We start from the raw sequence: 17,589 nt of genomic DNA on the forward strand, positions 1-17,589 counted from the left end.
TATAAACCTACTAAGTTCACACCAGTGCTAGGATTCCATCCCTGAATCCACATGGGTGGAAACTGGGCACCTAAGGGGTCTGTGGGTATCCGCTTCATAAGTGCATTGGGTTGCGTTATTCAGGTCACCAAGTGGACACGAAGCACAGAAACCCAAGTGCGGGTGTGAACCTAAAGTAAGTTGACCCTGGGAAGAGTAAAAAGTTGCCCCATCAGAGGAAAATATCCTTTTACTGTCCTAGTGATCACTACACCATTTGGGCCTTGTAAATTGATGACTGACAACATAAGTAATCTATTAATATTTGCTCTAACATTACTGATCACAGTGAGTTAGTATTAGTGCATTAATTCCCTTGCCAACATCCAGCGTTCAATTACAGCGGATGTCAGGCCTTTAAAGATGGTGGTCACTCTGCAGTAATGTACAGCAGAGACCCGGCACTAAAGCCCACGATCAGACGCTACACTAACCATGGGCATTGTGTGGCTAACTCCCCCCCCCTCCCATACAAAAATAATGGCCCCTGGGGCTAGTCTCTACCAGCCCATACCTTCGATGTTGCAGGACAGCTCCCACGCAGCAAGATGGCAGGAGCGGACCTGTTCCTACGGCAGCCTAAAGCCTAATGAAGGCTCTCACGTCTGCCATAGTAAAGTTACTACTGAGACTGGTCTATGACCGGCCTGAACAGTAACATGCAGTACAGTTATATTGCAGTCTATGGTACCTTGCAGGTTCAAACCCCCTTGGGGAACATCAAAAGAGTGAAACTTCGGTTATTTGGTTTCCATAAAAAATTTCAATAAAAAGCGATCAAAACATCAGACATTCCCCAAAATGGTATAACTAAAAAGTACACCTAGCCAGGCAAAAGAAGACGCCTTATGCGTTCCTGTACACCGAAATATAAAAAAGTTTCAGCTGTAAAACTATGGTAAATTTTTCTTTGCAAACTTTTGAATTTTTTTTTAAGGGGTTAAAACATATTAAAAAAAAACTATATAAATTTGGTTTCTCCAGAATCGTACCAACAAATAGAATACAGGTGACACGTCATTTTGGCTGCACAGTGAACGCCGTAAAAAAGAAGCCCGTAAGAAGGTCGCACACAAATGTGGTTATTCTCCAATTTCACCCCATTCTGATTTTTTTTTCCACCTTCCCAGTATAGCAATGGAATATTAAATGGTACCATTGCAAATTACAATTCATCCTGGGTCTGTGAACCAAAAAGTGAAAAAAGTTATGGGGGTTGGAAGGTGGGAAGTCAAAAATAAAAATAAAAAAATGCCACCAACGATAAGGGGTTAAAATGTTCTACGCTACTATTTTGTGATTTTTTGGTTGATTTCTTGCTACAAATATTGTCAGTGAGTCATCTTACACGTTATAGGCTAGGGTTCTTTAGCAAACAGTAACATCTTTAGTAAAATTTTCTTCCATCGAATAATAACTTGTAGACATTGGATGAGTCAGTGGCCAGAATAATAGTCAGTGATATCCGGCACTGTGTCTTTTACATAGATTTCACAGCTGGAAATAACTTCATGACATCTGTTAAGAATAATACATCTATATTTATACAGTCTGCAAGAATTGTGAGTGGGCTCAATAGCTTTCTAAATGGCCTCTATAGCAATGCAGCGATATTGATGTCAGCAGGAGACTAGTAGAGGAGGAGACCCTAACATGCACCCAATATAGGAGCAATTGTATGGTGTCTATAATAACTGGGAGAAGTGCAGAGAGAATGCTTCTACTTTATTATGTGTTAAGTGTAGATAGATAGATAGATAGATAGATAGATAGATAGATAGATAGATAGATAGATAGATAGATAGATAAGAGATAGATAGATAGATAGATAGATAGATAGATAGATAGGAGATAGATAGATAGATAGATGTTAAATAGATAGATAGATAGATAGATAGATAGATAGATAGATAGATAGATAGATAGATAGGAGATAGATACGAGATAGATACATAGCTACATAGATAGATAGCAAATAGATAAGATATAGATGGTTGATAGATAGATATATAGATATTAAATAGATAGATATTAGATAGATAGATAAAGATATAGCAGATAGATAAGATAAGATATAGATAGATAGATAGATAGATAGATAGATAGATAGATAATAGATAGATAAAGATATAGCAGATAGCTAAGATAAGATAAGATAAGATATAGATGATAGATAGATAGATAGATAGATAGATAGATAGATAGATATGAGATAGACAGATAGATAAAGATATAGCAGATAGATAAGATAATATATAGATGATAGATAGATAGATAGATAGATAGATAGATAGATAGATAGATAGATAGATAGATAGGCGATAGATAGGAGATAGATAGATAGGAGATAGATAGATAGATAGATAGATAGATAGATAGATAGATAGGAGATAGATAGATAGATAGATAGATAGATAGATAGATAGATAGATAGATAGATAGGAGATAGATAGATAGATAGATAGATAGATAGATAGGAGATAGATAGATAGATAGATAGATAGATAGATAGATAGATAGGAGATAGATAGATAGATAGATAGATAGATAGGAGATAGATAGATAGATAGATAGATAGATAGATAGGAGATAGATAGATAGATAGATAGATAGGAGATAGATAGATAGATAGATAGGAGATAGATAGATAGATAGATAGATAGATAGATAGGAGATAGATAGATAGATAGATAGATAGGAGATAGATAGATAGATAGATAGATAGATAGATAGGAGATAGATAGATAGATAGATAGATAGATAGATAGATAGGAGATAGATAGATATGAGATAGATAGATAGATAGATAGATAGATAGATAGGAGATAGATAGATAGATAGATGATAGATAGATAGATAGATAGATAGATAGATAGATAGATAGATAGATAGGAGATAGATAGATAGATAGATAGATAGATAGATAGATAGATAGATAGGAGATAGATAGATTTGTGCTACTTTCTTCTGGACACTGTTTGTACACATTACCCTGTGCTGCCAAAATCACATGTCCTCTGTCTTCTATGTCGTTCACGTGTCATTTTGGCTGCCCAGTGACCACCCTAAAAACAAAGCCCATCAGAAAGTCGCACAAATGCAGTTTTTCTCCAATTCCACCTCATTCTGAATTTTTTTCCAGATTCCCAGTGCATTTTACAAAATATTAAATGGTCCCATTACAAAGTACAAAATGTCCCGCAAACATTAAGCCCTCATATGGGTGTGTGAACAAAGTTATGGGGTTTGGAAGGCGGGGAGTAAGGACCCAAAATTGAACAATGCCTGAGGCGGGAAGGGGTTAATGACTGCAGAACTGATCCTGATGTTTCATCCATTAGAGGTCCAATAACATCAAATTTCGATGATGTCATAGAATTGACTCCTAGTTCATGGCCCTTTTACTAGGTCATGGGGTGTATCTAAGTCTTGGCTTCTCTCAGGTCCCGGGTGACGGAATTTTCTGTATTACCAGTGACTTTGTAGCTGATGATGATATGTAGTTACTGTATAACACAGAGATAATAAGATGACCAGCAGAAGACTGATGTCTCCGCTGTCTGTTTAGCAGTGATTTCCGGCTCCTTCCTACATAATAAATCATCCGCAGTAGCGTTGCCGACCCTATGACAGATATTCAATGCCATTAGGAAAGTCACTATTTCCACTTAAGTAGACAATAACAGTTGTCAGGTACAGTAATTAGTTACCTCACACCTGGAGATACATTATATCTCACGCCTGGAAGATCCCACAGAGAGAAGAGTAAGGAATAGAACACAAATGTATCAACATGAAAAGACGCCCTATCTGTCCAAGTCTTATCTATACACTCCAAACATTCAACGAGACTTCCATTGGTGACATGGCAGATGTCTACGTGGTCGTCCACTTCTGGCCAGATGTTCGTCAATACATTCTCAGATGTGGACTCCACTATTTCAATGATGTCATCTCAGGTCATCCAGATTCTGTGGTTGGAGGGGCAGTGTCCTTGGATGTCGTTTCACGGTGTTAGGTCTGGAGATTGTGGAGGCCACTGCACCATTGGTGAATCCTAGTATGGGATGTGGCCAATCCAATATTCTGTTAGAGATTCATTCAGGTATTGGAGAACATCCAAATGTAAATGAGGAGGTGAAGAATCCTGGTGGTAGACTACGTTTGGCAGATCTTCATCAGTCCGGTTAGCCTTAACCTCCACGAAAGCAATAATTCATGCCTTGTCATTGTAGAGAACGCATTTAACCCCTACTCACATCAGGATGTACATGTAAACCCTAGTGCGCGTAACTAAATATGGCGTCTACTCTGAAGAAGACCAAATGTACTATCTGTCCTGTTTACACAGATGACTCTGATCATGGGCATTTGACCACTTAGATGTTGTGGTCAAATGCGACCACATCATCCGAGTGGTTGCTTTCAATTTCTAGATTATAATCGGTAATGGGGTGGCCCCCACGGTATAATCTCCCCATTACCATGCCAGCTGGAAGCCTTCTGAAGGCTCATAGCCCATAGTTACGTAACTGTTGAAGAAATTGAGCCATTGTGAAATACAACAGGTCATGTAAAAATCAAGCCCTCTTATGATTAAATAAATGGAAAAATGAGAAAGGTATGGCTTTTGGAAGTAAAAAACAAAAACACAAAGATGAAAAATGTTTATGTATCGTAAGGGTTAATTTGAGCTCCAAAGACAATTGTTGAGGCGATCGACCTTCCCATTGAGGGGAACGGTAGCCTCAAAAGTGCTGATTTCCAATCGGCCCTACAAAATTCCGGATTCCAAATTCCGCTCAGATTTTTCCTTCCATTGTTTTCAATGGGAGATCGCAACGGATCGCGACTGAATTCCTCTTCATTTTCTGCTATGTGAACTTACCCTAATGTTCTGCCCTCTGGTAACAGAAATGAAGACCCCGAACAGAGGACCGCTCTCTAGTGACTCAATATTCCCTACAATTATTCCAATTCCATCCGATTTTTAGGATTTTTTGCATTAATCTGCACCTGCTTCATAAATGTCACCTCCTTAGTTAGGAGAGCAGAAATAATTCCTTACCATCTAATTCTGCAGCGTTCACCTTCTACAGATTCAGTCAAATCTTAATTTTGTAATTTGTAGAAAACAAATTTGTCTTCATTGTTTATGGCAGAAGAAGCCGCAGCTATTAATTTCAGGATAATGAGTAAATTTTATTTTCTCACATTTTGCATTTTCTATTTTTGGAAACTGATCTGCAATTTCGCACAAAGCGCACATACTTCTTATATAAGGTGACATAACTTGTGATCGTTTTCCTAAATTAAGGTTTTTCACTCCAACCCTAAAGTAACCCTATAAGTCACAATGAGAGGTAAAGAGGGTAGTAGGCCATAACTAGCAGCAACACTATAAGGGCTTATATCTGTGGAATAGCTTTGGATAAACAGATAACCAAAATCCTCAGGGTGCCATTCTGTGCACTGGTTCAGTTTTATTAGTAATGGGCACCATAATCCTACATTTATTACTTTTGTGGAGGGCTGTGGGGGAGGACGGGACTCTGGTTCCTCAATCTCTCCTGCAGTCAATCCAAGTCAATAACGTCACCCGCCTCCCCATAGACTTAGGTCGCAGCTTCATCAAGTAGAAACTAGTTGGCCATGTGACTCAGAATTGGAACAGCTGCATTCAAACAAGAGGTAAAGAGGCTACTAGACCTTTATTAGCATCAACACTAAAAGAGCTTATATCTGTGGAATAGCTTTGGATAAACAGATCATCAAAATCCTCAGGGTCCCAGTGTGCACTGGTTAAATTTTATTAGTAATTTACAATATGATCCTCCATTTATTACTTTTGCGGAGGGCTGTGGTGGAGGCCAGGACTCTGGTTCTTCAGTCTCTCCTGCAGTCAATTCAAGTTAATAACGTCAGCACCTCCCCATACCTCCCAACTTTTGAAGAACTGAAAGAGGGACAAAATGTACTACGCGCGTCGCTGCAAATTTAGCCCCGCCCACTTTTGTGTTGACTCCGCCCACTCGTTAATTTTTCATGTGCCCGCACACAATATAATCCTCCTACAGTCACCCGTAAATTAGATGTCCCCCCTCTATCTCTTCCCCAGTTTCATATACACCCTTCATCTGCCCCCAGTTTCATGTCCCCCCCATCTCTGCCCCAGATTCATGTCCCTCCATCTCTGCCCCCAGATTCATGTCCCCTCCATCTCTGCCCCCAGATTCATGTCCCCTCCATCTCTGCCCCCAGATTCATGTCCCCTCCATCTCTGCCCCCAGATTCATGTCCCTCCATCTCTGCCCCCAGATTCATGTCCCCCCATCTCTGCCCCCAGTTTCATGTCCCCCCAGATTCATGTCCCCCTCCATCTCTGCCCCCAGTTTCATGTCCCCCCTCATCTCTGCCCCCAGATTCATGTCCCCCATCTCTTCCCCCAGATTCATGTCCCCCCATCTCTGCCCTCAGATTCATGTCCCCCCTCCATCTCTGCCCCCAGATTCATGTCCCCCATCTTTCCCCCAGATTCATGTCTCCCCATCTCTGCTCTCAGATTCATGTCCCCCCATCTCTGCCCCCAGATTCATGTCCCCTCCATCTCTTCCCCCAGATTCATGTCCCCCCAGATTCATGTCCCCCTCCATCTCTGCCCCCAGTTTCATGTCCCCCCATCTCTGCTCCCAGATTCATATCTCCACATCTCTGCCCCCAGATTCATGTCCCCACATCTCTGCCCCCAGTGTCATGCCGTCCTCTCCATCTCTGCCCCCAGTGTCATGCCATCCTCTCCTTCATCTGCCCCCAGTTTCACTTTCCACCTCCACATTAAACTTACCTTCTCCTCCGCTCCCTCGCCGCTCTCTGCGTGCCTCTCTCGCTGACACATGCGGCTGAAGGAAGGAGCTGACACAGGTCAGCTCCTCGCTTCGCCGCTGCGTGTCTCTCTCGCTGACACATATGTGGCTGAAATGAGGAGCTGACCTGTGTCCTGTGAGCTGACCTGTGCTTCAGCCGCATATGTGGTCAACTCAGATCTGCGTCCTCTGGACGCAGATCTGAGTTGAAATCGGGACATACCTCCCTCCAACCGGGACCGCGGGACATGTCACCCAAATCGTGAATGTCCCGCGGAAATTGGGACGGTTGGGAGGTATGCCTCCCCATAGACTCCGGTCGTAGTTCCTTCAAGTAGAAACGAGGTGAACATGTGACCCAAAATTGGAACAGCTGCAAGGCAAAGAACCAGAGTTCCAGACTCCACTGCAGCCCTCCACAAAAGCAATGAACAGGGCTCCAGGAGACAAAAAGCATGGACTGTATTGGTAGGCTTTATACTCTCTAGATAACTACTTTGGCCAAGGCCTCACTTGGCATAAACACTGTGGTTTGGCCGCAACGGAAACGCCACCAAAAGTGGCATTTTACAATCACTGTATTGTGGATGGGATTCTAGTGCTGTAAAAACTCGTGCTGTGGACATGCTGTGATTTCCAAACCCGTTGCCAATGATACGAAAACCTCCTTATGGTTGATTGGTACAGTATATATATATACACTCTCTATCTATATGTACATATAATACACACATATATATATATATATATATATATATATATATATATATGTATAGAGTCTTTACAGTAAGCAGTCCACGGACTGTTTAATAGCCCCAAAAAGTAATTCTCCGGCCTCCTGTTGAATAGACGCCGTCCTGCTGCTCAGCAATTTTCTGCATTACATTTTTGGAATAGCTTCTTTTAGGGATGTGAAATGATTTTCAAGAGAAAAATAACCGTATTTCTGATTAGTTGAACTGTAAAATATAGACGTGCTGAGAACAGATGTGCTAAGAGTAGGGTGCCTGGAGCCGGTGACAGCAGTGCGCCGCTATTATATTTACCAGAAACATGGCATTTCCCCAGAAAAATAAAGTCGTTTTCTTCCTTGACAAACCTGCATTAATATCCCTCATAATAGCGGTGGAAATTATTTACTGCTCATATTATCATGGTATGTAATGCAGATCGGCAGAACCACTCGCGCTATTATCCGAGGTGGATTAATAACTCTAGCCTCCGAATACATGTGACAAAAAGATACAAAAATATCAGGTTTTTTGTTTTTGTTTTTTTTATAGGCCTTGGACTTTATATTTATGGTATTTTTTTACCCATTGTTACATATATATATATATATATATATATATATATATATATATATATATATATATATATATATGTATTTTATTTATTTATTTTTAATTATTTTTATTTTATTTTTTTATTTATTTTTTTTCCAATGGACCACATTAGTTCTGGGTTTGAGAACCCATAACCATTATTGACACTTAACGACCGTATAATCAAACTATATTAATGGTCAATGGCTCCTTTATAACCACTCTAACCATTATGATTGCTCAGATAGTTCTGTCCTATCCTGTACTGCACAGACAACCCATTGAATGGACATGGTGTAATACTTAGTTTCCCCTGTGGTGGCGCTGAAGGGAAATCCAACACCTTCTCCTAGGTTTGTATCTGTTTGTAGGGAATACTAGTCAGCAGATACCTTCTGACCTCCTTATTATCCAAACCGGAACCTATTTTTAAGAAATGTGACCCCTGTGGGCCTCATCCTGCCATGAGACTTCTTGCACTTCTCTAATTCCAGTTTGGATGATATGTTACTGTTAATATGTTAGAAGACAATTAATGTAGAATTTTTCGTATGCTCAAAGTAAAAAAATAAAAGTCAATTAATATCAACCAATGGGAAAAACTCCCCAAAAGTCCCAATTACACAGTCCAGTCCTATTAATGTGACCACCGCCTACTTTTGACATCAACGTTAAATAACCAATGGCAGGAGGCACGTGTCATCAGCCATCTGGGTGCACTCATCATTGTGGAAGGCACGATGGAGCAACACAAGTATGCATCTATCCTTGCGGACCATGTTCACCCCTACATGTGAATTGTTTTTCCTCAGGAAAAACGCGTGGTTCGAGGAGCACCAGGATGAGTTTACTGTACTCCCTTGGCCAGCAAATTCCCCGGACTTGAACCCAATCGAGAATCTGTGGGACCACCTCGATCGGGTTGTTCGTGCTATGGATGCTCAACCACGTAACCTAGAGCAGCTGGACATGGCACTGGAGTCGGCATGGCTCAACATCCCAGTGACCATCATCACAACATCCCCTCTCTTCCTGCACGTCTCGCAGCAGTCCGCTCTGCCAAAGGTGGTTGTTTTGGATTTTGACAGGTGGTCGCATTAATGTGACTGGACTGTGTAATATCATCCAACAACTGTATAAATAGATATGAACATGGAGATCTTACACCGGGGTCATCCTAAGTGACTATGCTGTATCCAATGAGAGTTATTGAGGCTTTCTGCTTAAGTTACAAAAAAGTTACTTAATCAGTGTCTTTAAAAGATCCTGGTAGCAAGTGTTGAATTTCCCTACAGCACCCCCGCAGGAAAAATAAAGTATTACATACAGTAATTCTCATTTAAAGAGGACTTTTCACCATCTTCACTAGCTCCAACTCTTTTGGATTATGTAATAAGCTCTGCTCCACTGATTCTGGTGCATTTTGTATTTTTTTTTCTCTAGCCCCTCCATTCCTAAGCAATTATTTCTGTTATTTTTCACTACCCCAAATGTTATTTAGGTTCTCTACTGCTAAGTGGGTGATTCAAGTGCAGGACAGCCTGTTCGACATTATAGAGCTTAATTAGCATACTAAGTTATAAAACTAACAGCATTGATTGCTCAGGAATGGTGGGGGCTAGAGAAGAAATTCCAGAATCGCTAGAACAGAGGGTTATTAGATGATGCAGTTAAGATAAGATAAGATAATCCTTTAATAGTCCCACAGTGGGAAAATTTCAGAATGGAGGTAGACCGAGGCCTCCTTTAAATCTATGAGCTTCTATGTGATGCTCAGATCGTCCTGGGCTCTTTGTAGCCACCCTGGCTCTTAACCAGGAGTGAAATTTCTAATAGGGCATTGGTAATGGGTTTTGTATCCCAGGTAATCCCCCTTAGACACCATCAATCTCCATCCGCTATAATACACACACACGTCCCCGTCTACTGATGAGTTCCTGCAACTTTTCTAGAAGTTCCACCAACTTTAACCCAGCTATTTTCTCTTTAGTTTTCCTCGGCTTTGAAACAATGAGGACAATTCGGAAATGTATGATATTACCCGTTCTCCAGCTGTGCACCACGCGTTTCAGGTCAGTTTCATCTCCTTTATCTTGCCCTCTCTGGAAATACAATCTGAGACTCAGTAATGATATTCTGTATATTTCCGTTTATATTTCAATATTCCACTTCCTGATTTTCAGCATTGTACCGGCGTCATTTTTCCTACATTTCCATAGTAAACACATTTGTGGTACAGGTCGTACATGATGTAAAGGATAAGAGGACGTTTTTTACCTCGTACATTTTCATTATGCATCCCATTACCATACATAGCATGAGAAATAGGTTTTAATATGGCTTTACCGCGGCGATAGAGTCGCAGAAATCCATCTGATTATCAATTGTTAAGTGTTACATCTCGCCTTCTGTAATACCGACATGCTGAGCCATAATTCCCCAAAATCTAATTGTTACAACAGCCGCCATACATCCAGTGGGGGCCCCGGAGAGAAGACCCTCCTCTATACATTTGTATTCAACTTTTATATTACAAACTTTGCACTTATAGGGATTTTTTTTACTTTAAACAAATGGGTGTCAACTAAAAGAGAACTACATGAGGAAAAAATCGGCAACACAAGCGAAGATTGTAAAGCAGCACTCCGAGTCACAGTAACAATGTTGCAAGAAATGTACAATTAAAGGGAATGTTTCACCTAAAACAGATAATATAACAATCCGTAGCGTCTTTAAATCCATTTTCGTTTTCTAATATTTTTTTTATTCTAAGTTCAGTACGTGATTATGAGGCAGCCTGCTCGTCCGAGCTTGTTAACAGCATTTAGATATACGCTTTACAGCAGTCTTATGGCTGTAGTAATATGGTGCTGAGTCATTCAGGTCTGAAGGAGAGTTTTCTACACGTGCTCTGTGCGGGGACGGGGAGGAGACTTCACCCATCATTATAAATCAATCAACTTCATCGGTGATGATATCAGTAGAGGTGTTATCTTCTATGGTAAGAGGGTCCTTGTAATTGTCAAGTCCCCGTCTATTATTGCTGGATTTTTTACTTTCTTAAAGTTACATGATTTTTTTTTTTTTAATTATTTTTAATCTCTTCACAAATTGGCCTGAAGACATTCCCTCCTCCGACTAGGCCCATTCATTCGGGCCTAATCCAGAGTACTGCACCGCAGTGCACTGCACCGGCATCCAGTCGCAGCTACCGCTATTTTGGACCGAAGGCTGCCTCAGGTTCCACACCAAAAAATCCTGTGTGAACCTAACTCTTAGCATCCTTCAACAGGTGCAGTTCCACAGGTTCTGGTGAACTTTACATTTTTTCTCTAGCGTCCACCAATTCCAATAAAGCATTTCAGTTCATTTTAGAGCCAAATATGTTAATTAGGCTCTCTACAGTCGGTAGGAAGTCTCAGACCATTTGATCCCCAGGACCACTGGCCTGACAGTAGACAACCTCTTAACATACCAGGTAGTGAAACGCTCAGGTATAATTTGGGGGGAACAGAGTGTGTGTGTGTGGGGGGGGGGGTACAGAAAATATTCTATCAGCAGAAGATCATGAGAATGGCACCTATTAAAAGACACTAAGAGTTGGATTTGGTGGAGGTAGTGAAAGGTCAAGCCATTTATGCATAGACTAGCATCTGCCCGCGACTTCGTCCGTGGGTTGTTTGTTGTTTGTTGGCGCCGACCCGCGTATATGTATGCAATGGGTGCTGGCAATAATCCGCCTAGGTTTGCGTCCTGGTTCTACGACATCTAAGTATATGCGCAGTATCCGCAGGTGCAGCCCAGTGTTCCAATTCCTCCAGCCACTTGCGCGTGCACAACACCCACTTCTCGCGCTTTCTAGGCCCCCACAACCACCCTTCTGTGTTCCCACTCTTCCAGCGCACCCCCCAGCGGACTCCCGGCACCAACCCCCCCCCCCATTCTCCCATCCCCAGCAGTCTCCCCCCCCATTCTCCCATCTCCAGCAGTCTCCCGGCTGCCCCCTCCCCCCCATTTTCTCCTCTCCGGCAGTCTCCCGGCACCAACCCCCCCTCTCCAGCAGTCTCCCGGCACCCCTCTCCCCCCATTACAGCAGTCAACAGGCAATAAACCCCGCTCCTTTAGCAGGCTCTCAGCATACCATTAAACTCCCCCATGCTGTCGGCTGCAGAGGCGCTTCCCCCGTCGTACTCACACAGTATGTGGAGCCGAGACATGCCGCTGACATTCCTGCTACTGTCACTCCCCGGCAGCAGAGGCTAAATAGTGAGGAGGCACGCCGTGACCACACAGCCGGCAGACTCTGCGGAGTCACACAACAAGGCTGCATGGCGGCGGCGGCCCGGAGCAGGGCGACGCCATGTTCCTGAGCCCACACACTATTATATAGTGCCGGCCACACACTCACGCGATCCTATGGGCGAATGGCTGAAGGGCCTGAGATGACATCATCTTGGGTCAATTAGCCCAGCGCAAACATGAATTCGGCATCTCCAGTAGCGAGGTACGGGTATTTAGCCGCATAATAAGTAGCCTATGTTTCCTTCCCAGTTCCACTGTATTTGTGTGCCGGTTGTGAGGCTAATCCGTGCAGGTGTTTTGGCGTGATTGAGGAACAAACATCCGAACTCACAAACATCCAAACATCCAAACACACAATATTAGTAGGATAAAGCCTGTCTACCCCTATATCATAATGCATAACCTATTATAAAAGATAGATCCTGTGTTACCTGTCATTGTAATCCTGCCTGTAATGATAGATGAGATAACTGCTGAGAAGTGATCTCTACAGAGCAGGAAGTATTAGAATATATTTTAGTATATTTTTTACTATAGATAGTGACATGCAAATTTTTTTAAAAAAACTTTTATAAAAATATAAAAACATAGAAACTTTAACAATTTTAAAATTTGGGTAATTTTTATGATGTATCATTCTTTTGAATGGTAGTATAGATATTGCGTGTGAAATTTGCTAAATGTATCTGCGTGGCTAAAAAATTAAACAAACTACCTTCATTTCCTATCCTTAATTTGTACGGCGTCAAAAACAAGACTGTTAATTTTTCTTCTATTATGGAGAGAGAAGACGTTCCCGTTGGTTATCTTTTAGCTTTGTCTCCTATATCTCTAATTATAGGATGTAAGTTTCTGGGATGTTAGAGCAGCATGAATTCTCTTCCAGAGCATCCTTCCTTGTATGAATAATTCAGTAATTATTGTATAGATATTTTACATCAGCGTATACCCTGCTAATTACTAGAACGTTCACCAATAAATACGGCGGCGTATTAAATAAATACACCCTCAGCAATCTACAAAAAGACAATTATGCTCGGAAGAGTTCAATAAAAAGGAGCAGGAGGATCATCAGCAACCGAATGGATGGAGACAATCGAAAAAATTTACAACCTTAAACTCTGAACAGATTAAATGAAGGTACAAAAGTTTTAGGCACAAAGTCAAAATGCTTTCAAAAATAGTAGGGAGCGTGAATAAAGTGACTGAACAAACGAGAAATCGAAATCCCATCAATATCTGGTGTGACCTTTGACCTTTCACTTGCATCGTTTCTTCTCTGTACACTTGCAGACAGTTTTTGAAGGAACTTTGCAGGGAGGTTGCACTAATTCCGATGAATTACTTTGTACAGATGTGTCCACCCTTAATGTATCTCTAGTTGAGTTAAGGATTCCTATACATCATTAATGAAAGGAGTTTTCCTATAGCCCTATTGCAACAGCTTTGCCTGCTATTCTTCAAACAGGCAAAGCTGCCTCCCCCCAGGTGGCGGAACTGAACACTATTAAAGGGGTTGTCCCATCACAAGGATCCTATCTATACTCCTAGTTTATGTGGATTTAAGACTTTTCCTAAATGCATTGCTATATCAAAACTGCTTTGTTTGGCCACTATCTTAATTTATTCACTTCATTGTTTACACTCTGTTTCTATGGCACTTGGGATTATCTGCTCATTTGTCAAGTGATGTAGCTGCCTGCTCTCAGGGGGGGAGGGGCTGGGAGAAGCTCTGAGCTGTTTGTGTCTGATAAGTAGCGGAGCTTCTCAGATAGGGGAGGGGAGAGCTCCGTGATTTCTGAGCTCTTATCAGTCGGTTTAATTGAATTTGTCTGATAAGGGCTGAGATAGGGAGTCCGTTACCTCTGTATGTAATGCAAACTGACTCAAATCCAGCTCTGCTACATCAGCTTTACACTGTGGTAATTCAATTATAACCAATCCCATGAAAGTGAAACCCCGCCCACCTATGTGTCGAGAGAAGCAGGAAGTGAAAAGAGCACAGCAGCCTGCAGGTTAGTGAACAAGCATCATGGGAATACCCCTTTAAGTATCACAATACAGACATTGCCTTTCCCAGGAGAGATTATTTATTTTGAGTACTAGAAATCTAATATAAATGAAGATCAAATAATATGCACAGTAAATGTATATTACATTACACAGGTTTGCTGTTGCAACAGCTTTGCCTGCTAGTCTTCAAACAGCTATACAATATAGACATTGTCTTTCCCATGAGTACTAGAAATCTAATATAAAAGAAGATCAAATAATATGCACAATAAATGTATATTACATTACACAGGTTTGGAAAGAGAACAAAATTTCATGCTTGGATCAATATTCTCAATACTTAGCAAATATCCAGATGGTATGAAAAGGCAGCAAGGAAGGCTGAATGGGCCAGGACTCAGACATAGATGAACAAGCAGTTTCAGGCAGACAGACCATTTCTGGAACACAGGAAACTGAAGTTTAAGACCGGCATCTGTCAGCATGCACAGTGGATTTGAATGGTAAAGAGCAGGAGTAACTAGAGAGGGGATTGGAAGCCGCACTCAGAACTGCCCGCAGCCTGTAATTAGATCCCAGCACTGCAGAGGACTTAACCCCTTCAGAGGCAAAGACACACTAAGGCACTGACCCACAAAGCACCTCATCATGTGATCCATGCATGAGTGCTACTGCAGAAATAGCATGCCCAGTGTGAACATTCCCCTGCAGCACGTCAGATGATTCATGCGCCGAATGCCTTTCAGGCACTCCGCGCCTAAACCTAACAGGTTAAGACTGCAAAGACCGGGTCATAACAGCCCCCTCCCAACGAAGCAGTGACTGATGTCATTTTCCCTGCCTTACCAAACAGGTCATCCTCCATGGAAACAATGTGTAAACAATGGGAGGAATAATCTCACATAGCAGGCAAACAAAGCAGTATTGCTAAAGCAATGCATTTAGAAAAATTCTTCAATTTCTATCAGCTAGCAGTATAGATAGAATCCTTGAGGTGTGAATACCCCTTTAATAGAATATTGCAGCATGCTAGCAAATCCCTTCACAGGCTGCAGTTCATGACACAACCATTGGGTGGCCATATATAAATAGATAGCATATCACTCTGTGATATTATGTCACGAAAAGCTAGTCATCTCTTAATGCACATATTTCATTATGTCCAGCCAATATTAAAGGTATACAAAGGCATCCTTTCTTACCTTTAAGTGGTAAAATTTTAGTTTTTTTGATACAGAGTTCCAAATCCCTGTCCTAGTCATCCTGTAACTTAAGGGCTAGTTCACACGTGGGCAAAGGGGAGGTTTTTGACAGCGGAATTCGCTTCAAAAACCTCTCCTTTAACATGGTGGTCTATGTAGACCACTAGCTTTTTTTTTCCTCCTAGCGTTTTCCGCCTGAAGAAGCGACATGACCTTTCTTCAGGCGGAAAACGCCTGAAGAACTGCATAGAAGTGAATGGGAGGCGAAAACCGCGCGGTAAAAAACCGCGCGGTTTTATGCACACAAAACGCGAAAACCGCTAGCGAAAACCGCGTCAAAAACCTCTTCAAAAACCGCGTGGAATGCAAAAAACAGCGTCAAAAAAACTCCTCGAGGTTTTTTACCTCGCACAAATAAGCTAGGCGGTTTTCACGTGTGAACTGACCCTAACAGTTATCACCATGTTTAACCCCTTCCCGACATGCGCCGTAATAGTATGGCGCATGTCGGGTCTGTAACTATGGCGACCGCCCGGGAGCCGGGCGGCCGCCATAGCCGCCGGGTGTCTACTGCTTTAAGCAGTAGACAACCGGCTCTCATGCCTCCGATCGGTCCCCGGACCGATCGGAGGCATTAACCCCTCCGGCGCCGCGGTCAAAGGCGCCGGAGGCGCCTTTTTCCCGGCGGCACATGGGCGCCACCATTTTGCCCGGGATCGCCGGCTCCTGGAGCATGCTCCAGGGCTGACGTCCCGTTGCCATGACAGCCGGGAGCTTGTATTAGGCTCCCAGGCCTGTCTGCAAATCCTCTCTTTTGCAGGCTGGTGTATGCAGCCTGCAAAAGAAAGGATGATTTTTTGCAATGCATTAGCATTGTAATGCATTGCATTAGTGATCAGACCCCCTGGGGTTCAACACCCCTAGGGGGTCTAATAAATGCAAAAAAAATTTTAAAAAAGAAAGTAAAAAAAAATATTAAAAAATATAAAAAGTATTAAAAGTTCAAATCACCCCCCTTTCCCTAGAACACATATAAAAGTAGTTAAAAACTGTGAAACATATACATGTTAGCTATCCCCGCATCCGAAATCGCCCGCTCTACAAATCTATAAAATATTTTTCCTGTTCGGTAAACACCGTAGCGGGAAAAATAGTTGAAAGTGCCAAACCGCCGTTTTTTCACTGTTTTGATTCTGATAAAAATTTGAATAAAAAGTGATCAAAGCAATAACATTTCCCGAAAATGGTAGAAATACAAAGTACACCCGGCCCCGCAAAAAAAGACGCCCTATGCATCCCCGTACACTTACGTATAAAAAAGTTACGGCTGTCGGAATATGGCGACTTTTAGAAAAAAAATTTTTTAACACAGTTTTGGAATTTTTTTTAGGGGTCAAAATGTAAATAAAACCATATAAATTTGTTATCCCTGGAACCGTACCGAAACACAGAATATAGGGGATATGTCATTTTGGCTGCACAGTGAACGCCGTAAAACCAAAGCCCGTAAGAAAGTCGCAGAAATGCATTTTTTCTTCAAATCCACCCCATTCTGAATTTTTTTCCTGCTTCCCAGTACATTCTACAGAATAATTAATGGTAGCATCATGAAGAAAAATTTGTCCCGCAAAAATTAAGACCTCATATGGCTCTGGGAGCGGAGAAATAAAAAAGTTATGGGGTTTAGAAGGAGGGGAGTCAAAAATGAAAAACGAAAATCAAAAAATGCCATCGGCGGGAAGGGGTTAATAGGAATGGCACAAATTCATTTCTGCCACATTTGTATTATAATAGTAAAGAATCTAGAACCCAGGTATAGATATAATTGCAGGGGATGATATTTTT

This window comes from Leptodactylus fuscus, chromosome 2 (genome assembly GCF_031893055.1).
Source record: "Leptodactylus fuscus isolate aLepFus1 chromosome 2, aLepFus1.hap2, whole genome shotgun sequence".
In the NCBI taxonomy this organism is placed as follows: domain Eukaryota; kingdom Metazoa; phylum Chordata; class Amphibia; order Anura; family Leptodactylidae; genus Leptodactylus; species Leptodactylus fuscus.